At 50.5% G+C, this 25,859-nt stretch overlaps 1 non-coding gene across 1 annotated transcript; it reads right to left on the reverse strand.

Moving 5' to 3' along the window:
* Positions 1–17,247: 17,247 nt before the first annotated feature.
* Positions 17,248–17,354, reverse strand: LOC136151980 (U6 spliceosomal RNA). Its single transcript, XR_010660142.1, has one exon. It is a non-coding gene; the product is annotated as a U6 spliceosomal RNA (small nuclear RNA).
* Positions 17,355–25,859: the final 8,505 nt, after the last annotated feature.

Genomic DNA, 25,859 nt, shown 5'->3' on the forward strand with positions numbered 1-25,859 from the left:
TTTTTTTTATGGAAGTATAAGATTCATGCTTCAAATTGACAAATCTGAAGGGTATCACTTGGTGAACTTGTGCATGTGTGTATGCCCATGTCACTACCGCCCAGATCGAGCACAGAGTATTTCAGTCCCCCCAGGAGGCTCCCTCAAACCCCTCCCAGTCAACACCGTCCCCCCAAGAGAGAGGTGACCACTCTGACTTATTTCACCACAGATTGGCATTGCCTGTTCTTGAACCTCATGCAAAAGGACTCCTGGGGCACTCACTCTTTGTGTCTGGCCCAATTTATTGGACATGAGGTCTGTGGGGGTCATCCATGTTGTTTCTGCAACACTAGTTCTTTCTTTTTCATAGCTGAGTAGCCTCCCACTGTCTAGCTATGCCGCAACTGATTGATCTGTTCTGTGGAGGGATGTTTGGTTGTTTCCGATTTTTAATTTATAACATTAAAGCAATCACAGCCTCCTTAGACACGTCTTTTGGTGCATATAACCATGGATGCTCATTCTTGAGAACAGATTTTAGGGGGGTGTCTTGTTAAGAACTCCAGGGAGGAAAGGAGGGATGAAAAATTATTGATCTCTTGCCTGGTGCCATGAACTTTTTTGCATCCACTGGACCAGTCACAGGGAAAGGAGAACAGAGATAGAGCAGCCTCCAAGAGGGATTCCACCTGCCTCGTCCCTGTGAGTGTGACTGTGAGTGTGTATGCATGACTGTGTTCATTTCCTAGGGCAGCCATAACAGACTACCACAGACTTGGTGGCTTAAAACAACAGACGTTTTTTCTCTCATAATTAAGAAGGCCAGGGAATTCCCTGGTGGCCCAGTGGTTAGGACTTGACACTCTCACTGCCAAGGGCCTGGGTTCAATCCTTGGTTGGGGAACGAAGACCCCCCAAGCTGCTCAGTGCAGCCAAAATAAAAAAATAAGAGGTCACAGTCCAAAATCACCACGCTGGCAGGGCTGGTTGCTTCTGGAAACTCTAGGAAGAGTGTTCAGTGCCTCTCTCCTGGCTTCTGGTGGGTGCAGGCAATCCTTGGTGTTCCTCAGCTTGGAGCCGCATCACTCCAATCTCTGCCTCCACCATCATGTGACCTTCTTTCCTGTGGGTCTCCATATTTCTGTGTCTACAAATCTCTCCTAAAAGGACACCAGTCATTGGGATTAGGGGCCCACCCTTATCCAGTCAAATCTCATCTTGATTACATCTGCAAAGACTCTGTTTCCAACTAAAGATACCTTTGGAGGGACTGGGGACTAAGATATCAACATATCTTTTAGGGGGACAATTCAACCCACAATGGTGATTATGACTCTGCAAGTTTGTGTGTGGTGTCGGTGAGTGTGTGTGTGAAATTGTGTGTCAATGTGGGTGTGCATAATTGTGAGGGAGGGGTGAGAGTATGTATGTGTGAGTGCTTGTGGAAACTTGTCCCTGGTTGTGCTTATGTGGCTGTGGACACATGTACAAGAGCATGTGGGTATGTGTGCCCTGTGTCCATGGCTTGGACAACCTTCTGGAAGAGCTGAAAAACGTGGCAAGGTAGCGAGATGGCTGCAGGCCTGGCTCCCTGCTCCCAGCTGGGGCGGCCCCATGAGTCAAGAGGGCGGAAGACTGTGAGAAGCAAGGATAAGGGTGTTTGCTGAGCTAGGTACAGTCCGGGAGGCCGAGGAGGTGGCTCCAGGCAGCAGCGTGGTTCCCAGGTCCTCTTCCAGGAACGTTCCTAGAAGGCCCCTCCACCCAAGCTCCCATCCCCAGCACCCCATTTGTCTGGATGGGGCAGTGCTGGCTGACTCATCCCCTCCCTGGGCTGGAAGCCAGCACTTAGCTACCTGTTGAGCCAGTCAAGTAGGGGCGGGGCAGTCAGTCAGCCCCTCCCAGGCCCTGCCCTCAGGCCAATCCGGAGCAGCACCCCAGCAGCCCCAACACATGACCAGGGCTGGACCCCAGGAAGTGGAGAAAGTCAGCGGTGAGCACATGATCAGGTAAGGCCCCGGATGAAGGCTGCTCCTCTCTCCAGGGCAGCTCTGGTAGGCAAACCCACCACCCAGAGACAGGACACTGGGAGGGTCTCCTCAACAGTCATGTGGGCTGGGGGGTCTTCTCTGAGCCAGTCACCTCCTTTAAACTTCCCTACCAAGTTTAAACAGGCTCCTCATCAGCCCCATCTTACAGATGCAATCGCCGAGGCCCCAGGGAGTTAGACAATCTGCCTAAGATGCCACACATTTGTTTATATTTGTTGGAACTTTCTTATTCTCTCTGGAAATCCATCCCCAGCCCCCACCTCCAGACTCAGACCACAGCTGCTCCCATTGCCCAGCGCATTCCCTTCCCACCCTTCCCCAGGAAGACCCCTGGCCCAAGGGGTAGGGTCCGTCGGGGGAGAGGTGCTGGAGATGATCTCTCAGCCCACCCTCCTGGGCTCCTCTGTAGGATTCCGGTTTTCGTTTGGGTGCGGTGGAGAGCTTGTTGTCTGTGAGGATGTGGGTTGGTTCGTGTGCACATAGGAGAAGGAGGTGTGCTGCGTACCTCCGGGGGGCTGGCCTGCCTGGGACACCCGAGTGCATGGCTGCAGGCTGGATCTGTGAGTGTGCCCTGGTGTGTGAGCCGCTGGGGGGGTTCAGAAGAGCCTGCCCGCCACGTGTGTGGGTGTCCACAGGGGGCCGCCCCACCGCTTCCCCCTTACCAGGTCACGGCCACCATCCTCGGCAGAGCCCCCAGCCCAGGTGAGAGCCCGATGGAAACTGCCTGCGACTCGGGACAGGCACACCTGAGTCTCAGGCCCAGACGCGCTCCCTGGAACTCAGGGCTGCGGTGCCCTTGAGCAGGCATCACCCCACCCGGACAGCAGCCGTGTTCTCACCCAATGGGATGGGGCGACTCGGGGTGGGGTGGGGGCGGGAGGAGACCGCAGCATGGTTTCTCCCGCCGCCAGGAGCCAGGGAGCTCCGGGCTCCCCAGATGAAAGGCTCAATACCCCAGCACTCCGTAGACTGTGGGGAGGGGCGGGGGTGGGGTTGTGGGGGGAGAAGGTCGTACCAGGACTTGGCACAGACTACAAAGTGTGGGGGGAACCCCCCAGTCCTCCCGCCGCCGCCGGCTGGCAGGGGGAGGGGCTGTGACGTTCGGTGGCCTCATGCAGCCGGGAGGAAGTAGCTAATTGCTGACCTGATGACTGGGCGGCCTGAGGAGTGGGGTGATGATGCCACTCGCAGAAGCAGGCTCCCGGGATCAAGGAGGGGGCCCTGCAGGGACCGAGCAGGCCAGGCTGGGCTCTGCAGAGGCTGAGGTGGCTGCGGCCAAAGGAGCAGGGGGTGGGGGTGGCTGAGGCTGTGACCGTGGGAAACGGCTTCTCCCGGGCTTCCCTGAGCTTCAAGGGAAAAGAGTTCAGAGGCCCCGGGGGGGACAAGGGGATTTGGGAAGGGGCGACAGTGGGGGTGGAGGAGGAGGAGAGGGTGGCAGAGGCTTCCTCTTGTTTCCCCTCCACCTACAGTCCCCCCACCTTCCCATCTGTCCCCACCCGCACCTTTGTCCCCTCCCTGGCCCCTGTGGCCCACGTTGGTGAGGACGGAGACAGAGGTCTCTCTTCACCACAAGACGGCCGGGCACAAGCATCCTACATGGCCATACCTGCCATGCTGAAGGCCAGGGCACCCAGGAGGTGTGGTGAGCCATCAGCCGTCCCCAAGGACAGGAAGGGAGGGTGCTGCTACAGAGGACAGCACAGGCAAAGGCTGGGTGGTGGGGTTTGCGAGGCTGATGGACGACAGAGGCTTGGCGGCAGTGGTTATGGGGAGAGAGGAGGGTGCAGGGCCATTCTGCACTGAGGGCCACTCTGCCCCTTCCTGGCAGAAAACTGTGGGTAACCAGACTCGGAGATTCTCCCACACGCTGGGCATAGCTTCTGCTGAGACAGGAGGTCAGGACCAGTTCGAGAGCCACACAGAATGAGGACCCACCCTCCAAGCCCCCAGGTCCTTCAGCCCTAGAGAACCTGCAACCCTAAATGCCAAGAAACGACCCATCCAGCTGCAGTTCAGTCCTCTGGGCCCCCAGCGCCCCCTGTAGGCAGGACGCTACACCAGTAGGGGGAGGGGCCTCCACGTGCTGGGAGGAGAAAAGACCAGACTTGCTCTCCAGGAGTCATGAAGACCCCACCTTAGGAACCTGCAGTGGGATAAAGGCACAGAACGTTGACCTCAAAGTTCCAATCTGAAATTCAGCCACTGTCCTCAGGAAGCTTCTACTGTGATGGAAATAGACACTCTACCATCAGAACTCCATTCAGAAAGGTGAAATACAGCATCTGGCTTCAGGAAACCTACCGTCCCAGGGTAGAGACACACACAGCCCCACTGAATTTTTAGGAAGCCCCCAATCTATTGCAGACACAGACTAGACATTTCGGTGATTCTAGGGCTGCTAGAAAAACAAATACAAGACGTTAAAAAAAAAAAGATGTCCAGTTAAATCTGAATTTCAGATAAACAACGAATGTTTAGTATAAGTATATCCCATAAAACACATGGGGTATACTTATACTTTAAAAAAGTATTCATTGTTTATTTGCAATTCAAATATAACTGGACATCCTGTATTGTTATTTGCCAAAGCTGACAACCCCAGATGCCCCCAGTCCGAGGGAAGGAGAACACACACCCCCCACCACCACCACACACACACCCAGACATGGAAATGCAGGTAAACATCTGAGCGTGCTTCCTGTTCCTGGAGCAGTGAAGGAGGTGAGTCCTGGGGCGCCGGCTCGCAGCAGTTTAAAATTCCTTCCAGGCCAGATCCCTAATCCCTCGGTGCACAATGGCAGCCTTCTCCCCCGACGCCCGCGCCCACGCCCTCCCCCGCGGGGCCGTGGCAGTGCCACCACGGGCCTCTTTAAGCCCCTTTGAAGCCGCCTGAGCCCCGCGCCGCGGGAGGCCCCGCCGCTATGCCAGCTATGCCAGCTATGTCCCTGGCCGCCGCCGGCCACCACCGCTCCCCCATTAATACTGGCTAATCTGGCTAATAAATAAACTCCCCTCCCAGCCTTAGCCCCCTGCTCGCTCCCCTCTGGCTCCCCTAGAATTGACTTCAGGACTCTGCTGGAACACACGTCTTCAAGTCCCTTCTCCCACTCCCTTCCTGATGTTTCTAACTTTTTTTTCCCTCTCACTGGCCCTTCTCTGGCCGAATTCAGGCGGCCTCTGCCTCGCGCGATGCATCCGTATCTCCTTCAGTCCACCTGCGCGCAGGGAGCCTGACACATGGCTGGGTGCAGGGGACCGGACTCTCGAAGCTGGGGAAAGAGCCGCAGGACCTAGGAGCGCCCCCTGGAGGCGGGACGAGGCTCTGGTCACGCCCCTCGCTGCCCCGCCCCCAGGCCCCGCCCACTGTGTCCTCGGAAGTGGGGAAGCTCCGCCAGCAGCACTGGGACAGGTGGCTCCTCGCCCGGGGAAAGTGCCGGCGCCTCCCAGGGCAGGAGTCCCTTCTCCGCAGCCTCTGCCGTCCCCTGCGTCCCCACCCGGGCTTCCGCGAGTCTGACTCAGAGCCGAGCCCGCATCGCTTCACCTCCTCCAACACACCCGCAGCGCACGGAGAAATTACAGTATTTCAGGGGCACTGCTAATGCGCTCTAATTACCTACCGCCGCTCTCTTCCGCGGCTCTCAGTGGCATTGGGCCAACGCGCCATAATTAGGCCGTCCCTCCCCGGTCCTGGAACACCGCCGTCACCTGTCCCCTGTCCCTCGCCCCCTGTCCCCAGGAGTGCTCGCCTCGGCCCCTCCCGCAGCCTCCTGCCGCCCTCCGGGACTGCACCCTTGGTCCCAGGAGAGAGCTAGGAGACCCCACCTGGGATGGGGAGTGGGGAGGTGCAGGACTTGGAGACCTGATCCCAGGCCTGAAGTGGCCCCTCCGCTTCTGTAAGGCTACAGTCTTTGAGATCTCTGCTGGAAGGGACTGGGAGAGTGGGGAATGGGGCAGGACTCTCTCCACTGAGGTCCATTGGAAAGTCAACTGTTTGGCGGGGGGCGGGGGGAGGGGCACCTGGGCAATAGTATCCCATTTTACACATGAGGCTCAGAGAAGTAAGGCTCTTAGGGAAGGCCACCCAGCCAGAACTTCCAGATCGGCTCATTTAAAGAGTCAGACAGGCTCCTTCTCCTAACAGGGGAATTACATTTCTGCGAAGAAAGGTGATACCCCCATCACAGACTGGGAGTATTGGCAGCCGACCAGCTGTGGCCTGTTGGTCGCAAGTGAGCTGGTGAAGAGTGGCTCAAGTCTCTCATCCCAGGAAGGGTGGGAGGAGGCCCTGAAGACACAGAACCCAAGCCTGGTGGCCAGGACTTGAGAGGAGCAACTTGGCTGTCAGCCTCTTTATCCAAACCAGGCTCAAACCTCTCTTCTATCAGGAATTCTTTCCTGATGCCCAGGGGTTGCAAACTCATGGCCTTGGGCCAAGTTTAATCTTTAGTGAGATTTTGTTTGGCCTTCAGTGTGTATGTGGTTTTTATATTGAATGTAAGATCCAATGACACTGCAGGCTGCCCTCCTCATTGGCAAAGACAAGTGTGGCCAGACTAAGTCCCCAAAGGCATTTGAGATCTTGGCTTAGATCAGCCCACCTGGCCTGAGCCTTCACCTTTTCCCTCATCATCTAGGATCTCAGTCTGCACTGCTGCCCCTTCGTGGTTTTTGCATGTTTCTCTGTAAGCATGCTGAGATGAGTGTCCCTCCAACCCCCTCTTTAGGCTCCCCACAAGTGGTGACTGCCTATATTTCTGAGAACCCCTCTGGTAGCCCCTTTTTTCATCTTGCCTATCAGTCTCTGCCCTGGGTAGGCGCCACATCTTTTCCAGCAGGGGTGACATGGTATTTTTCTGCCATCAGACTACAGGCTCTTTGAGGGCAGGATGTTGACTCAGACTGGACTCTCACTGAGGACTAAATGAATGGGTGCGGGAGTAGCACCCTCTATCATAGGGAGCTCCCTGAGGCCAGGGCCATGTCTCCCCTCAGTCTAGAGCTCTTTGAAGGCATTGGATTCTCCCCTCAGATGAGGCTTTTGCACCCCACCCAACCCCTCTGGCTCTCAGCTGCTCCCAGGCATTCCTCACAGGACACCGTTTGTCATGCTCTGATGAATGAAACCTACTAAGAATAACTCAGTCCTTGTAGTCTCCAAAGGACAGAGGTGTTGGGGACGGCGGGGGAGCCGATACTGGTGATTGTGAGGGGCTAGAGGAGGAGGATGAACACAACTCTTCATTCAATAGCATTTTCCCAGGTGCCCACCGGCCACCGGGAAGAGATTCAGGGGGATGCCACAGAGCCCCCCTGCAGTGCCATTCCTGCTGTTGCCAGTAGGGGGAGGTTCCACAGGACTCCTGAGATGGAAATGCCAGCCCCCTACTTCACAGCCTTCCCAGCCCTGAAGTCATCACCTCTGTGCCACCCAGCCCCCTCTATGCCTGCCACCAGCTTCCTCTGCCTGGGAGTCAGGTGCTTGGGGCGAGGGGCGGCTTCCACTGGGAGAGGCACTGTAGCAGGGGGTGCCTTCATCTTCCTGAGGAGGACTGTCAGAGTGATCACTGTGGGGTGGGGGGTAGGGAATGGAGAAGCAGTCTCAGAATGACAGGAGGGCATTTGGTGTTGTTTTTTTTTCTCCTAGATAAGAAGTGATTTATTAGTGGTGTTTTAATTTAAGGACTGGGCATGACTGACCCAGAAGATGAACCCCTGTCCCAGCCCCCACCCCACTCTTCCTCCCTTATCCCACCCCTTTCCACTCCCAGACCTCAAGCCTCCAGTTCAGAACTGAGCGACCTTTCCGGGGCAACTGTTCTCCCAGGCACTTCACAAGGGGCCCGAGGGGTGGGGAGGCTGTGACCTTAACGGGCTTCTCTGGACGAGGCCTTCCTGGCACTCAGCCCCCACCTGCCACCTCCTGAGAGGGACATTACGGCCTGGTCTTGGCAAAAACACCAGCTTCTGAGCCAGGCAGCCTGGTATGGTACCAGCCCTGCCACTGACTCCACTGTGACCTTGAGAAGTCCTTTGCTCCCTGGGCCTCAGTTTCCCCATGCCTAAAATGAGTCTGCTGTAGGTTTCATGGTTTTTGAATCTTTCTTTTTAAGAAGTAATGGATCCTATTACTCAAATAGTAACTTAATGTGGAGTCTCCACTGGTAACATCGAAAAAGTTTGGAGTTCTATGGTCAAAATAGGAGTGGGGGTCCGGAGCCCCAGGGTTCAATCCATTGCACATATGTGCACACACACACACACACACACACGTGCATGCAGAATGGCTCCAGGGCACTCCACAGAGCACACTTCACAAGCCTCTGAGCCCTGAAATCCCCTGAGCAAACACTCTGGGGCCCTGCCACATCTGGGAACTCCAGAACTGGGGACGAGGCTGGGACTGGGGGCCGCCCTGGTGTAGGGAGCAGGGCTGAGAGGTCACAGGGTGGGGGTCGGGGGTGGGGGCAGAGCCAGTAGGGGGAGTCCTTGTGACACCAGGTAACACCACTGAGGCTGGGCAAGGGCCTCGTTTCAAAGCTGGACCCATGCAAACCCTCTGAGCCAGAAGTCAAGTAGTCTGGTGCTGGGCCCCCTCAGCTGAGGGGAGAAGGGGACTGGTAGGGACTGAGTGCCCTCCCAAGCAGGTGGGGCCGCAGGCATAGGAGGAGGGGGAAGCCTCTGGCAGCCTTTCTCTGGAATCCCTCTTGCCACACCCAGGACAAGGGCCAGAGTGGCAGGGTGGGGGCTGAGCCCCAGGGAGCCCCAGTAGGGTAGAATTCCCCACTACAGGAGACACAGGGAGCCTCCCAGCACCCCCAAAGCTGGAAGTGTGAGGATTTGGTGAACACCAAGAATGCAGTGGGGATCAGACCTGTCAGACTCTGGTGACAGGAGAAGGAGGAGATGAGCAGATACCACACAGGGAAGAAAATGGTGCCAATAAGAGGCAGGCCTGGGCCTGGGGCCCTGGCTTAGGGCAGTGGGGAGGGTCCCTGCAAAGTGGGGAAACAGCAGAAGCAGCCCAGTCCCTCCTTGCTGGCAGATGGACTGTGCTCAGGGGTCACCAGGTAAAGAAAGTGCTGCCCCCTCCCTGATACCCCAGGCAGTCCTGGAGTGTCCATGGTCCTGATTTCCCCCAGAGAGCACGTGGGGGAACACAGAAGTCTCCCCGAGTCCACCTCCCTGGGATTTGTGATGGGGGGTGGGCAGAGCCACCTCCGAGCTACCTCCCCATCCTCTATCCCAACTACACACACACACACACACACACACACACACACACACACACACACTGGCATTTGTCCCCTAGAGACTTCACAGCCTGAACCCTGGAAACTCTAGGATCGCTGCTATGTGCCAGGCATGGCTCTGGACACCGTGGGTTCCAGGAACAGAAGAGTCAGCCTAGGTCTTTGCCCTCGTGGTACACATGTTTTAGGGAGTGAGTGACAACTCAACAAGTCACAAAGGAATCAAGTTCAGGTCGCAAGAAGACAACCATGGGAGCAGAGAGTGCTGGGGGGGTTTGTTTAGATAGAGTCATCAAAGAATGTCTCCGTGAGGAGGTGACATTCCAGTAGAGACCTGAGCTGCAAGAAGCCAGCTGTGCTTTGGGGCCAAAGGACTTGAAAATGTATGATATTTTTAAACAGAAAAGAACGTGTACCCATAAGCGTTCAAGGGCAGGGACATGAAGAGCATCTGTAAAATGTCCGGCACAGTGACAGGAAATTCACATTCATCATCTCCTTCCCTCTTTGGAACTCTTGTGTCAAATAGTATTATTTTCATTTTACAGATAAAAAATATGGAGCCCACAGAGATCATTCATTTAAAAAGATGTATTGAGTTTTAGTCTCTAAAAACCCTATAATAAATTCCACGTGGGCTGTTCAGTCTTAGGTTCTACAGTCTGAGAGCACAGAGGAATATCTGGGAGGGCTTCCTGTAGGAGGAGTCCATGTCTATGCTGAGTCTGAACAGATGAGGAGGGGATGACAGGAGAAGTGAGGAGGTGAGGAGGGAGCCAGGGGGTGGCTCCAGTGGCAAAGATGCTGTGGGCAGAGTAAAAGACTGAGGAGGGGGTCCTGCCTGGCTGCCTAGTCAGCAATGTGAGGGGGTGGGATGGTGAATGAGGAGCCCACATGCAGGGAGGGGGGGCAGGGCAAATGGGCTATGGGTCGTGGCTGTTGGGCAAGGCTGGTCGGGGGGGGCCTCTTCCAAGTCTCTGGTGACCTGGCTCCCGTGAGTGACAGTGTTACTAATGGCAAAGAGTGGTGCCAGCCAATGACAAGGACAACTCACTCAGGCTCACACTCCTCACACGCAGACAGGCAAGTGCCTGCCACACACACGGACACACATGCAGCTGGTCTGTATTGACAAGGGTCTGCAGAAGGCACAGATGCGTGCACACACGTGCATGCGGAAGAAAGTGCACGTTTATTCCTTCCAGCAGTGCCATATATGCGGTACTGAATGATACGGTGGGGCCGGGAGAGAGGCGTCTTGGAAGCAGCTCACCCCCGACTCCTTATCTCCCAGCTTTCCCAAGGAGGCCACCGTCCAGAACCTGCTTTGGGTCACTTTCCCAGAGGATGACCCCTCGACAGGAGTCTATCCTGAGGTCGAGGGCCCCTCCAACAGCTTCCTCCTCAGAGTGGAGTGTGGGGTTGGGAAGGAGGAACCTGACCCCTGGCCAATGACCTGGTCTGCAGAGTCTGGGGGTGGCCAGAGGGCAGCACCTTGACCCTGAGTCCCCTACCCTGGCAAGTTCAGAAGCCTGAGACTTGTGCCCAGCCCATGCCTAGATGCTCCCCCCACCCCTGTGGGCTTCCTAAGAGCAGGGACCATGTGGTACCTGCCACTGTCCCACCCCTGCCACACAGAAGGCACCCAGTGCCGGGGCCATGGCTGGCCAAGCTGGGATGGGAAGGGGGGCTCTGCTCAGGGAAACAGAGATGGAGCATCTCCTAGCAGGGTGCAATAGCAGCTAGACAGGAATTGGGAGGAGCACGCAGCCCTCTGGGGCTCCCAAGGCTGGGATCGGGTTGGATGGGTCTTTTCGTCTATGTGCAGTGTCTGCCCTGTCTCTGGCAGCCCTGTCGTGGCTGATGACCCGTCAGTGACTCACTGCCAGCTGTGGGCACGAAACGGAGAAAGTGACCCCCAGCTGAGCTCATACACTCACAATTAGCCCTCTACGCCCCCTCACCACGGCAGCCTCCCGGCCTCCACGCACGCACATCCCAGGCTGCCTTTTACCAACCGCAGCGTGCCTCCTGCTGCTTATTTTAGCCCGATGAAACCTTTTAAAATGTCAGAGCTGGAACGAGCTCCACATCACGCAGTTCAACCCCTTCATTCAACCAGGGAGAAAATGGGGATTCAGGGAGAGTGAGTGACGTGTTTCAGGTCACACAGCTAATTCGTGGTATGACCAGAAATTGACTGTAATTGAAATTGACTGAAATTTTGGGGGGGTCCCAATCCGGCCATTCTAAACTTTGGGTGGATGGGGTGGGAGTGCAGTCTGCTTCAGGCAGCCCGTTGCCAGTCTTCTGGAGCGTCTGGAGCCAGCCTGCCTGGATTTGAGCCCCAGTTTGCCAGTAATCACCTGGGAGACTATAGGCAAGTTACCCAGTTACCCATACCTCTGTTTTCCCATCTGTAAAATGGATCTAACAATGGTACCTACTCCCAGGTTAGTGTGACGATTAATTGAGTTAATATCTCTGAATTGCTGAGTGCAGTGTCAGGCACAGAACAAGTACTCAGAAAATATTAGCTAACTTTCCTGAGTGCCTAGTGGAGTCACCAAGAATTGGTCCTTAGTGTGGAAAGTCCAAAATCTTGGTTTTGTCAGTTGGCCCAAGGGTGAGCAGATCCCAGGAGGCTGGTTGTGTCGAAAGACTTGCAGCAAACTGATGGATGTGTTACCGTGGGGACAGGGGTTGCGGTCAGAAGGACCATGGTGGCCACAGTGACTGCCTCCCACTCTGGCAGCCTCCCCCTGAGATCTGAAGACTGCAGACCTCACAACCAGAGGCAACTGGAGATTCTCAGGACTGTTCAAGCTGGGTGAGCCTGAAGCAATGCCCTTTTGAACTCAAGAATGGGCCTCCATTCCTCTGCAGATTAGTTAGAGGCTATGATGGTTGTGTGCATGAGATCAGGGGCCATGGTACCTTTCCAGCTTTCCTCCTCCCTCACCCTCTTGAGGCCAGTCACCCCCATTCAGAGCACTCTTGCCTGGTCCCAGTTGGATAAATATTGACAAATTCTTCTCCTTCCACGTTCTTCCTTTATCAGTCACCAAACCCCTGACACCTCACACCGGATGAACTATGATCCCAGAACACGTATGAGGTTGGGGTGGTCTCATTCCAGCCCCAGAGATGCTTGTTGAATGGATAACTCACTGTGAATCAATGAATGGAGCCATTCCCAGACCCTCCTGAAAACTCACCCTGAGCTCTCAACATTGGGCAACTCTCCCCAGAGCCCCAGCCACGCACTCCTTCTGAGGAAAGGCTTTCCTGCAGCTATCTCAGCCATCCTTTCCACCTCTCGTCTCCCACTAACATGGCAACCTTTCTCTGCCTCCACCCTGCCCCCACCATCCAGTCTAGACAATTCAATGTGTCTGCAGCTCCCCAGTAGGGGTGCTGCTGTTACAGCCATAGTCACTGCCCACACAGGTCTCTAGCCCTCTTCTACTCCCCACGTCACATCTGGCCCCCATTCACCCCACGCAACCTCCTATGATGGCCTGTGTAAGAACACTGACTTTTTCACTTGCTGTTCCAGGCCCACTGATAGCCCATGATGCCAACTAAGCCCGAACCGAGTCCTGGCCCCGCCACCCCCATAGAGTTCTGCAGGTGACCCATTCTTTATTGGGAGCATCACCTACTGTCTGGACACCAGCGCATCAAGGAAGACTGAAACCCCTCAGATCGGGAGGCCAGCCCGAGCAGGCAAGGAGTTTGTGCCCCTTTGAAGGCTGGAATGCTGGACCCCAGTTCTGTCCTCAGGTGCCAGGACATGGCCTGAGCATTGTCTCCAGTCTGGTTCCAGCTTTTTCCCCATCATTGACCCACTGCCCAGACCTCTGCATGGTTCCTGGCTACCGAGATCTCTTCACAGTGACCAAAGAGTATCTGAGCTTAGAAGATCCTAAAGAATCACCCGGTCTGGTGGAGATGCTCTAGAGTATTCCAAAACATAATAGTCTTTTTCACTAACAATTATTAGGGGTGGTTCAGCATTGGGTGCTGTGGGATAGAGATGCTAAATGTCCCACAGTGCACAAGGCAATCTGCATAGTGAAAAATTCACCCCGTCCTTCATTGGATATACACTGATTCTAGTCAAAAGTGCTTAACCGTTTAGTTGTAGTAACTAAGAGCCACGGAGGATGAGGGACTGGCCCCAGATTCCATGCACATTTGTCTTATAGGCAATCCAATGAGGGGAACCCAGGAGTTCTCCCTCTTGAGAATATCAGTGTCATCTGTTCAATATTCCACCAGCAGTCACCAAGTCTGAGGCTATGGGAGTGTCAAAGACTAAAGTGAGACTAATGCAAAGGCTTCACAGGGGTGTCATTTGAGCAGAGGCTTAGAAGGCTCATGGACTGGAGGCTAAGACAGTTAAGAATTTGCCCGCAATGCAGGAGACCTGGGTTTGATCCCTGGGTCAGAAAGATCCCCTGGAGAAAGGGAGTGGCTACCCAATCCAGTATCCTTGCCTGGAGAATTCCATGGACAGAGGAGCCTGGCCAACTACAGTCCATGGGATCACAAAGAGTCAGGCATGACTGAGGGACTAACACTTCCACTTCCGTGGACCTGTGACTTCTGAAAGTTGGGGAGAGCATAATAGGAAATGATGGGCCACGAGGACTGGTGCCCAGGAGTGAAGGTCGATGAGAAATGAGCACAGACTTTGGGGAGAAAGCAGTAGAGAATGGGGAGGGGTTGAAAGGTGAATTGAGACTAGAGCACAGAGGACTTTGCATGTCAGTTGAGGGTTAGGATTTTCTGCTATAGGCAATAGGAAGCCACTGAAGATATCAGAGTAGAAGGTGGGCAGTGGTGAGCTCTCTGCTTCATAGCAAGTTTCCTGAGGCTGCCTATGGAGAAGCAATGGGAGGGAAATTAAAGGGGCAGGAAACTGTTGTCTGAACATTCCTCAGGAAAGACACACACGATGTCACGGATGAGAACAGGATCAAGGGAATGGGTGAGAGAATGGAGACCACCTCAGAGCCAAGCCACGTTGCAGGGATTGGCCATGTCCGTAGCATTAAAACCAGGGATATTATCTGAGTTTGGGTTCTCTTGGAAGTAGACCCTAGGAAAAGGACTTGGGAGAATTCCCTGGTGGTCCTCTGGTTAGGAGTCCGTCTTTCCACTGCAGGGGGCACGGGTTCGATCTCTGGTCAGTGAACTAAGATCCCACATGCCACTCAGAGCAGGAAAAAAAAAAAAAGAGAGGGGGGAGAAGACAAAGGATTTGCAAATAGTTTATCTGGGAGATGATCTCAAAGATAAACAGTAGGGGAATGGAGAAATCAGGCAGGAAAAGGAGGATAACAACAACAACAAAAAAAGTGTTACATCAAGCCAGTTTCCCTGTGGGCAACTGAAGATCAGTCTTGTTGGAAATCTCTGAGAGACAGTAGAGAACACACACTTCTGAGTTAATCCTTAAAGGGCAAAGAAGCTGGGAGTATTTATCCACTGACTCACACCAGTCATTGTTTGAGGGGTTGCTCCTGGGAGCATTAATTCTCTGGCACTTTTGGAATGCTCCACATGCAGGAGCAGGCTTTACAACCAGAAAAAGTCCTCAGGTACAGTCTCAGGTGCTTACAGTTGGAAGCTACTAGGTAGCTGTGTAGGAAAACGGTGAGTACCTGTAAGATGGGGCAAGGCACTGATTGTATCTGCAACACACATTCTTCACATACAAATGAGATTAGTTAGCCAAGACGGCTCCCTGTCTAAAAGTGACTCCATAAGTGAACTAGGTAGAATATTTCTTGCTTTTTCTTTGGCTGCATCATGCAGCAGACATGTGGGATCTTAGTTTCTCCACCAAGGATCGAACCCATGCCTCCCTGCCTTAAAAGTTCAGAGTCTTAACCACTGGACCACCAAGCAAGTCCTAGGTAGGATATTTCTGAGAGAGGACATTGACTGCTGAAATGATTAGCTTCTGTGACCCCAGGAAGGCAGAGAAGGAATCTAAAGTATAATAATTGGTTCTATAAATACTTACTTTATGTTTTGATGCCAAATTATCAAGTGTATACAAATGTAGTTATTATATCTTCCTAGTCACAAAAGCGAGAAGGCAATGGCACCCCACTCCAGTATTCTTGCCTGGAAAATCCCATGGATGGAGGAGCCTGGTAGGCTGCAGTCCATGGGGTCGCAAAGAGTCAGACATGACTGAGCGACTTCACTTTCACTTTTCACTTTTATGCATTGGAGAAGGAAATGGCAACCCACTCCGGTGTTCTTGCCTGGAGAATCCCAGGGATGGGGTCACACAGAGTCGGACACGACTGAAGTGACTTAGCAGTAGCAGTCACAAAAGAGTTGGATGTGACTTAGTGACTAAACAGCAACAGTGAATTCAGCTTTATATCATATGAAGTAACTCTTTATACTTAGTAATGCTTTAAAATCTAGTCTTATTTTGACATAGTTACACTAGCCTTTTGCTTTTGTTAGTGTTGTATGTTATACCTTTTCTCATCCTTTTTCTTTGTCTGTATTTCAGATAACTCTATGTAAGCAGTGTATGGCTGAATTTTGTTCTTATCCAAAATAAGTCTGAAAGTCTTTGCCTTTTAATAGGAAAATTTTACATATAATAAAATTATCTTTATATTTAGGTTTAAAATCTTTTTTTTCTTTTTTTATCTTGCCTTCTATATGTTCTATCTACTCTATTTCTTCTTCTCTCCTTTCTTTGCATCTGTTATTTTCATTAAGTTACCTTCCTCTATTATTTTGTAAAGTTATTTACTCTTTTACAACGTCGTAATGATTACCTAGAGAATACAGCATGCATTCTTAACAAATCCTAATACTAACTGATTCTTTTACTCTCTTCCCCTAAAATATAGGCAAAGATCTTGGGGCTTTAACTCCCACAAACACTATCATATTATTTTTCTATACAACCAGTATTATTTGATATTTACTCACATATTTGTCATTTTTCATTGGTCTTAATTCCTTTCTGCATCTCTGACCTCCCATTTGGGATTATTTTCTTCTGCCCTAAAATATTATATTAATGTGGGCCCACTGGTGACTAATTCTTATGATTTTTATTAGACTGAAATATATTTATTTCTTCTTTACTTGAATTATTTTTCTGGGTATTAAAAAATAAGTTGGTGGTTATTTTCCATCAGCCCTCTAAAGAATCCCACTGTCTTTTGGCCTCTGCTCTTTTCCATTAAGAAATCAGTTGTATATCCAATCTGTTATCCCTTTGAAGGTCATCTCTGCTTTTCTCTGTTTTTTTAAAAATTAATTTATTTTTTATTGAAGGATAATTGCTTTACAGAATTTTGCTGTTTTCTGTCAAACCTCAACATGAGTAAGCCATAACTACACATGGGTCCCCTCCCTTTTGAAACTCCCTCCCATCTCCCTTCCCACCCCACTCTCCTAGGTTGATACAGAGCCCCTGTTTGAGTTTCCCGAGCCACACAGCAAATTCCCGTTGGCTATCTATTTTACATACGGAAATGTCAGGTTCTATGTTACTCTTGCCATACATCTCACCCTCTCCTCCCCTCTCCCCATGTCCATAAGTCTATTCCCTATATCTGTTTCTCCATTGTTGCCCTGTAAGTAAATTCTTCAGTACCATTTTTCTAGATTCAGTATGTATGTGTTAGAATATGGTATTTATCTTTCTCTTTCTGACTCACTTCACTCTGTATAATAGGTTCTAGGTTCATCCACCTCATTAGAACTGATTCAAATGTGTTCCTTTTATGGCTGAGTAATATTCCATTGTGTATATGTACCAAACTTCTTTATTCATTCATCTGTCGATGGACATCTAGGTTGTTTCCATGTTCTAGCTATTGTAAATAGTGCTGCAATGAACAATGGGATACATGTGTCTCTTTCAGTTTTAGTTTCCTCAGGGTATATGCCTAGGAGTGAGCTTGCTGGGTAGTAAAAATATGGACCGCTTCATGAATTTGCACGTCATCCTTGCACAGAGACCCTGGTAATCTTCTCTGTATTGTTCCAATTTTAATATATGTGCTGCTGAGGCGAGCGCTGCTTTTCTCTGTTTTTAAGATCTTCTCCTTGTTTTTGATTTTCAGCTTTTAGTTTTATCTAATAATAAAAATGTACTTTCATTTTACTCATATAGGCATCGGTATATATTCCTTCTGCTTATCCTGATTTAGGCTCTCAGAGCGTACTGAATAAATGAATTGGTGTCTTTTATCAGTTTTTGAAAGCTCTCAGCCATTACCCCTTCGTATCTTGCTTCTGTCCTAACCGCTGGAACTTTTTCACTGCTTGTTCTAGTCTTGTAGACTGCCGTCTATATTTTCTATCCTTTCACCTTCCCATGCTTCTTTCTGAATATTTTTTCTCATCTAACTTCTAAGTAACTAATTCTTTATCAACTGTGTCTAGTATGCTGTAAACCTATCCTTTGAATTCTTAGTATCAGTTTTAGAATTTCCATTTTGAAAAAATTAGTTTCAATTCTCTGCCAAAATTCTTTTTTTTTGCAATTTTATTGAGATATAATTGACATGCAGCACTGTGTACGTTTAAAGTGTAAAGCGTAGTGATTTGACTTACATAAATCATGAAATGATTATCTTAATAAGTTTGCTGAACACCCATCATCTCATATGAATGCAAAATTAACAGAATAGAAAAAAATTTTTTGTGTGATATGAATTCCCAGCATTTACTCTTTTAACATGTATAACACTTACTTAACATGTATAACACTTAAAACATTTACTCTTTTCATGTATAACACATAGCAGTGTTAATTATATACATTTATCAAGTATACATTATATTCCCAATACATCTTTGTTTTATAACTAAAAGTTTGTACCTTTTGACTGCCTACATCCAAATCCATCTACCCCCACTCCCTGCCTCTGCTAACCACAAATCTGGTCTCTTTCTATAAGTTTGTTTACTTTTGAAGTATAATTGACCTACAACCCTAAGTTAGCTCCTGTTACACAACATAGCAATTTGGTATTTCTATACATTTCAAAATGATCATCATGAAAAATTTAGTTATGACACATCATCATACAAAAATATTACATAGATATTGACTATATTCCCCACACTGCATTTACCCACAATTCATTTATTTTGCAACTGGATGTTTGTATGTCTTAACCCCCCTCAGCTGTTTATTTCCTTCCCTATTCCCTCACCTCTGGCCTCTTTGTTCTCTGTATCTATAACTAGTTCTGGTTTGTTTTATTTGTTCATTTTCTAAATTTTTTAGGTTCCACTAGTGAAATCATGCAGTATTTGTCTTTGTTTGACTTATTTCACTGAGCATAATGCCCTCTTGGTCCATCCATGGTGTCACAAATGCCCAGATTTTATTCTTTTTTATGGCCGAGTAATATTCCATTTTATATATCTCTCTCACATTTTCTTTACCCATTCATCTACTAACAGGCCCTTGAGTTGCTTCCATATCTTGGCTATTGTAAATAATGTTGCAATGATCATAAGGGTGCATATATCTTTCTAATCAGTGTTTTGTTTTCTTCAGATAAATATCCACAAGTGGAATTGCTGGATAATATAGTAGTCCTATTTTTAATTTTTCGAAATGTCTCCATACTGTTTTCCACAATGGCTTCACCAATTTACATTCCCACCAAGTTTGCCAAGGGTTCCCTTTTCTCCACATCCTTGCCAATCTGCCAAATTCTTAATTATGTCTTATCTCCTCGATCATGCTAAGCATTTTTTTTTTTTTTTTTTTTTGCCACACCATGGGGCTTGCATGATCTGAGTTGCTCTACCAAGTTTTTAACTCGGGCCCCAGCAGTGAAAGCGCCAAGACCTAACTACTGGACCACCAGGGAATTCCCACCAGGGAATTTTAAATCTGCATGCGTAACTCCAACATCTAGAGAGGTTGTTATATGTTTTTCTTATATAGTATATATTTGTATTGTTTCATCATGTGTCTCATTTTCGGTTTTTAGGTTTTGAGAGGAGTCTTTTTTTTTTTGGTTTTTGTGAGATTTTGTTTTGTGTGCGTATGCCCTGGACATTGTCCTTGCAAAATCATTTGTAGAAATTATCTAACCCCAGGATGATAACTTCTTCCAGAGAGGATTTACAAGAGCCTGAAGGCACTGGCAGTCCTGGATCACCTTAATCCAATTTTAGGAGCTAGGATGAGTCCGAGCTGAGCTGCAACCCCTGTTAGTACTTGTCTTCTCCCAGCTCATCCTTTCTGCTCAGATACAGCCATTTAGGGTCCCCAGTCAAAGCAAGGGGGGGTCCCCAAACACTTCTCCTGATAGGCCTGTCTCTTACCACCCAGGATGCACTCAGAAGCATTGATCAACCTTGCAGCATCTTAGATGTTTCCTTCCTTCCCAAAGGAAAAGCATTTCTGAAACCTGGAACACCCTGCTCATCTCCACATCTCAGCCCAATAATTCTCTATGGCCTTATTGATCTTACTAGCACTTAGATGCTTTAAACAGTCTGTTGTTGTCTTGTGTTTTCATATATATATACTCACGTGTATATATATATGGTGGTGGTTTAGTTGCTAAGTCATGTCCGACTCTTGCAATCCCATGGACTGTAGCCCACCAGGCTCCTCTGTCCATGGGATTTTCCAGGCAAGAATACTGGAGTGGATTGCCATTTCCTTCTCCAAGCGATCTTCCCAACCCTGGAATCGAACCCAGGTCTCCTGCATTGCAGGCAGATTCTTTACCAACTGAGCTATAAGGGAAGTCCATATATACATACATTTATATATATATATATATACACTACATTTTTATATATTTTTTTCTTCTCTAATTACCTTCAGCAGTAAGGTGAATCCACATTTCCTAGTCTCCTGTTTCTGAAATCAAGTACCATGATGTATAGGAAACTTCTGAGATGTTTCCAACAGCATTAAAAAGGTGTGTGTTTTTTTAAGTCAACAGTTTGCACAACACAGATTAGCATGTTATGGATTATCACAGCAGAGTTTATGTTTCTGAGTTTAAAAAAAAAAAAAGATCTGGGATTTATCTAATGCATTGACTTTAATACCAAAGAGTGTTGGCTAATCAGGATTATAAACTTTCAAAGGGCAAAGTTAAATGTTGACTTTATGTTTTGAACAAAGTCTAAATGTTTTGAAAATAAAATTAAATTCCCTGTTCATTTTAAAAGAACCATGACCGGGGGAAATTGACAGGACTGGTGGGTGGATGGAAATTTATAGGAAAGGATGAGGGTAATAGGAAGGGGAGAGGGCAGGTAGACCTGGGGAGAACACAGTGAGTTTGGCACTGGACGCCTTCCTTTATTGGGTTGGAGGAAATCCAGCAGAGAAGCCTAGACAGTGGCCAGAAGTGGGGTTCTAACCAGGCGATCTTGTAGAACAGAGACATGGACTTGGGAGCTGTTTGTGCACAGATTGGACTCACACCAGACAACACCGGAGGAACATGAACAAAGCCAGGAGATGCCATCAGAGCACTGGTCCTTGGGGACAGAGGGAGGCAGAACACGCACCAGGTGGTGGGGAGGAGGGAGAGGCAGGCCCAGCCATCCTGGGAAGAGGCTCTCTCGAAGCCTTGAGGATTGTAGGGTCAGTTTCCTCCAAGACGTTGAGGCTGAGGCGTGGAGGAGGACTCTGCCCATTCCGAGAGCAATTTCCGTCGAGAGTGTCGGGAACCCGGAGGCTGCTAAGAAGGGGTTGGGGAGTGAGTGGGAGGCCAGGAAGAAGCAGCGATGTGTGCAAACGTCTTTTTTAGAATGTGTGGGGCTCTGAAGGAAGGAATTGAGGTGGTGATTAAGGGACGAGGCAGTTGGAACGACTGGAGGAAGTTTGTGGGCAGACAGAGGGACCAGAGATCCCCCAGAGATGGAACAGAACGGAGGGAGTCAGCGCCCACCCCAAGGGCCCCTGAGCTTCCCCAATAGCTCTAATGATCCCCGTTTTCCCGATGAGGAAAGTAAGATTCAGGGAGGCTTTACTTCCCAAGTGACTGCTAAAGGACGCTGAGAAAGTGATGGAAGCCAGCTGTGTCAGGTCACAAAGCTCACCCTCCAGCCCCCTCCCCACCCCACCCCCATCATGATTTCAGGGTTTCCGTGATCGTGACCACCCCCATCACCACCACACGGCCACCATCATCACACCCACCGTGGCCTCCACCACGGTGACCACCACCGCCACTGTCCGCCCCACCACAATAATTACGTTCACCAATATGAGATTTCCTGTGCCGGACACATGCAGTTTCTGTCTTTGGGGTCTCCTATTCTGAGAACACACGTGAAAAACAAAATAAACCAGCAGAGACACTCAGCAGCCAAATCTTTTGATCATATGGCCAGTCAGGAGCTCTGCTGTCCATAGTCAGATGGCTGGCATTCCTGGTTTCTTCTTGGGGGGAGAAGGTACATCAGAAACTGGCTTTTCCATTTGCTCCACTGGCCTCCCCATCACTCATCCTTACTCCACCCCAAACCTTCCACTCGTTGTCTCTGAGCTGGGAAAATTAAACAGTTTTTTCTGAAGGAAAATCTTTAGGGAAGGGAGTGTGTACAGAGGGATTAGAACTGGGCTAAGGCCCAGTCATTCTCGGTCCTCCTCTGAGACCCTTGGCTTCCTGTGGAGACATGCTCCCACTCTCTGGGGCCCCCTCCCCTCCCCCAACTCACCACACCCCTCCCTGGTACAACCAGGGATGGGAAGCCCAGGGCTGCAGCCTGGCCACGCCGCCCCCACGTGCCCACGGGCCCCAGACCCTCCCCAGCTCAGCCACACAGTCCCTGCCCCCCAATCGCCAAGGCGCAGGCTAGGAGAGATGGAAGTCTGGGCTGTAAAGAGAGATGGGGCAGGCAGGAGTAAGGCCTGAGGGCGCTCAGAGAAGTTTCCCTGCAGAGCATCTCGTTCTGAGCTGCTCTGCCAATTCCCCCTCCTTACTAATCCCAGGAATTCAGGAGCCAGAGACCGGGAATGGGGCATGGTGAGCTAAGGGGACCGACCAGGCAGCTTGAACCTGCTGTGCGGTCTGGTCAGGCCTTCGACCTGCCCGAGCTTCACTTCCTCACTTGTCAAATGAGGGTCATCAAGCCCAACGGTGACTGGAGAGGACGAGTATAAGATGCGGTATTGGTAAGTAGTGGCTAGTTGACTGTTACCGCTGTTGTTATGAGCGCAAGTGCAGGGAGGAGTGGGGAAGAACAGGCGTATCCTGAGCCCTGGAAGGCTGAGCGGTTCAGTGAGGAACATGGCTTTGACATCAGATAGGATCACAGCCTTGGCATCAGACAGGAACATGGCACCGGTATCAGATAAGCTGGGCTGGACCTCCTCCCTACTGAGGGAGCCCGGCAATGACTCACTCTTCCCAGCCCTCCACTTTCGCTTTGACACACAAGATCCCTCGCAGACCTCCTTCGGGGACTGACAGCTAACACAAGTGCGGGTCTCGAGCAGTGTCTGTCGTGTCTGCCACATTTCTGTTGATATTTTGCCTCTGTCGGAACCTAGTGAGTCCCCTTCCCTCCCCCAACTCACCAGGGGTGAGGACCCCTGTTTCCATCCTCTGCACTCCTCCAAGGGACAGTCAAGAGATGCCCACCATCCTTCTCTTGTCTGACCTTTTTAAAATTTTTGGCTGCGCTGGGTCTTCACTGTTACGTGTGGGCTTTCTCTAGTTACGGTGAGTGGGGGCTATTCTTTGTTGTGGTCCAGCACGGGCTTTGTTTTCTGATGTTTTCTCTTGCTGTGGGATACGGGCTGTAGGACACATGGGCTCAGCAATTGCAGCTCTCAGGCTTAGTTGCTTCAAGCATGTGGACTCTTCCCACCCCAGGGATCGAACTCGTGTCCCCTGTATCAGTAGGTGGATTCCTACCCACTGCACCACCAAAGAAGTCCGTCTCCTCGGAGTTTTGCCACACTCCTTTTCCCCCCTTCTCCAAAACCATACTCACCTGGCTTCAGTCATTTCCCTGGCTTCAGTGCCTACCATAGCTCCCTATTACTGCCCACATGTAAACCATCCTTCTCAGGATGCCCCTATGCTCCACCTTCCAGACCCATCTTCTCTCCCCCGTCTCACGAGGCACCCCTTGCCCTGAGTTGACTTGGCCCTGGCTGACTCCCTGCTCCCCAACTGTCTGCACAGCACTCATCTTCTGCCACCTCCCTTCTCCCTCCTCCTGAAACTTCCTAGCTCGGTCCAGGCTCATCCATCTCTGAGCATCAGTGGATATAAGAAGTCACAGACAAACCAAATTTCAAGCAGCAACCAAGAGGAAGCCTATCAATAATGGGCCCTAACATCGTTACTAGGCGGATCGGCTTTGGGGAGAAGCAGGTAATCGAATCTCCCTCCGGTCTCCATCTGTCTCCATCGCCCCAGTTTCATCCTGTAGGTGCCCGCCCCGCATCCGGCAGCCCAAGCCAATGAGTCTTGGATAATAATGCAATTCCGTTCAAGAGAGCTTGGGTTCTTTGGGGACAAGGGGGAGGTTTCCAGAAGAATGGGAAAGAGGGGACAAGAGTCAGAGGGGACAAATACGGAAAGAGCCCCCACCCCAAGACTGATCTGGGGAAGGCAGCATGGAAAAGAGCCTGCCATCTTTGCTATTCTCGCTCCTCTTATATTTTTATCTATGTTGCCTTCCTTTCAAGTTTCTGAAACGGCGGCATACGGGAGGGTTCTGAGCATGTAGAAGGTGCTTAGACACATAACTCCCACTCAGCAGGGCAAAAGGGCTCTTTTGCCCCCAGGCAGCCCCAAGCTGCCTGGGATGGTACCCCACCTCAGCCCTGGGCAGGGCTGTGACCAGAAAGGCCTATTTGACTTCTCTGTGTCTGGGTCAGCCCCTCTGTGAGATGCAGATGGTAGTAGTGATGCCCAACTCACAGCTGGCTGTAAGGACTACGTGAATGGACCCAGTGAAAGCCTAGGAGCAGGATCTGAGCTCTGCGACTGTTCCCGCAGGTGAATTCTGACCACATCACGTGGAGTGGGAATGGCTGCTCCTCCAGGGCCACCCAAACACGGCCTCTTTGCAGCAACATGGGGTGGGGATGATAGCCTTACGGCTGGCGATGGCTGGCAGCAGCTGAGATCCCCTTTCAGCATCATAACTGAGCCCCACTCCCCGCAGCATCTCCGGGGCAGCACTCTGAGGCTGCAGGCTGTGTGGTCCTGATGTACACGGCCGGCCCAACCCCAGAGCTTCTCATTCCCCTGGTGTGGGGTGAGGCCCAGGTGAGGCTGACAAACAGCCAGGAGTGGGGACAGCAGTCTCTGACCTGGGAGACCGCCTGAATGTGGTCACGGGGCCAGGCAGAGAAGCAGAGGGAGAGGTCAGCAGGACCTGGAAACACCGAGACCCTCCCTGGGAGCAGCGGGTAGCAGCGAATCTCTGGTTGCCAGCTCTCCATTCTTTTATTCCAGAAAAGTTTATGTCGGCCTGCTCTGTGCTGGGGCTGGTGTGAGTCCCTGGGACTCCACAAGAAGGAAAGACAGGATCCCTGTCCTCCAGGCCACAAGTTCTGGTGGGATAAGCAGTGGCAGCCAAGCATAATAGGAGCAGCTACCGCTGGGGCGCATCCTGAGAGAGCTGGAGTCAAGGAGAAGGGGCCATATAGAGGTAGTTTTAACAAAATTGGAACTCTACCGAGCATGCTCAAAATTTATATTTTTTAGCGATAACTTCTCGCCTTAATAAATAACCATCCACAACACAACTGCGCTGGGTTACATCCTACAGCATAATATGATGCGTCATAATTTCTTAGCCATTTCTCTGCTGTAGGGTTTTTAATTTTTCTCTAGTTTCCACTGTTACACATAGGGCTGTGGTGAATGAATATTCTCTTATACAAATAGCTGTTCATTTCTTCGACTGTTATTTAAAAACAAAATCCTAGAAGTGAAATTGCTAGACCCAAAACAAGATGCATTTTTTCAAATCTTGCTCCTTAGGCATGATCTCCTGTTCTAGGACATCCTGGTGATGAGCCCAGGGGAGGAGGGCCCCACCTCAGCAGGACCCTCTAGGGAATGTCCAGCTGGGATTTCTTGTAGCTTGTGTTTATCCATCACAGGAGTATCAACTCCTGTTGCTTCCCAGGGAATGCAACAAATTCCTACAGCCTTGGAATTTTTTGAGCCTCATGTAAAATGGGACTAAAGGCCAAGCTGCTCAAGCCTAAAGAACAGCATCCACTATAGAATGTTTGGGTCAGTGTGTTGGTTAGGACTGCATTAGGCTGCAAGTATCAGAAAACTGATTTCAGAGGCTTAACCAAAAAGGGGTTATTTTCCTCACACAGTGAGAAGCACAGTGATAACAGCAACTTGAGGCTGATGTTCCACATCCACACTACCCTCCATGACCTAGGCTTTCCTTCCCTCCAGTCTGAGCACATTGCTTTCCTCCTCATGTTCATAAGATGACTGCTGGACCTCCAGCCATCACAACCATATTCCAGTCAGGAAAAGGGGGAAGAGTGAAGGGCAAGGCATGCTGCCTGCTAAAAATCCCTACCCCCTTTTATTCA

The sequence above is a fragment of the Muntiacus reevesi genome, chromosome 20 (assembly GCF_963930625.1).
Source record: "Muntiacus reevesi chromosome 20, mMunRee1.1, whole genome shotgun sequence".
NCBI classification, from domain to species: domain Eukaryota; kingdom Metazoa; phylum Chordata; class Mammalia; order Artiodactyla; family Cervidae; genus Muntiacus; species Muntiacus reevesi.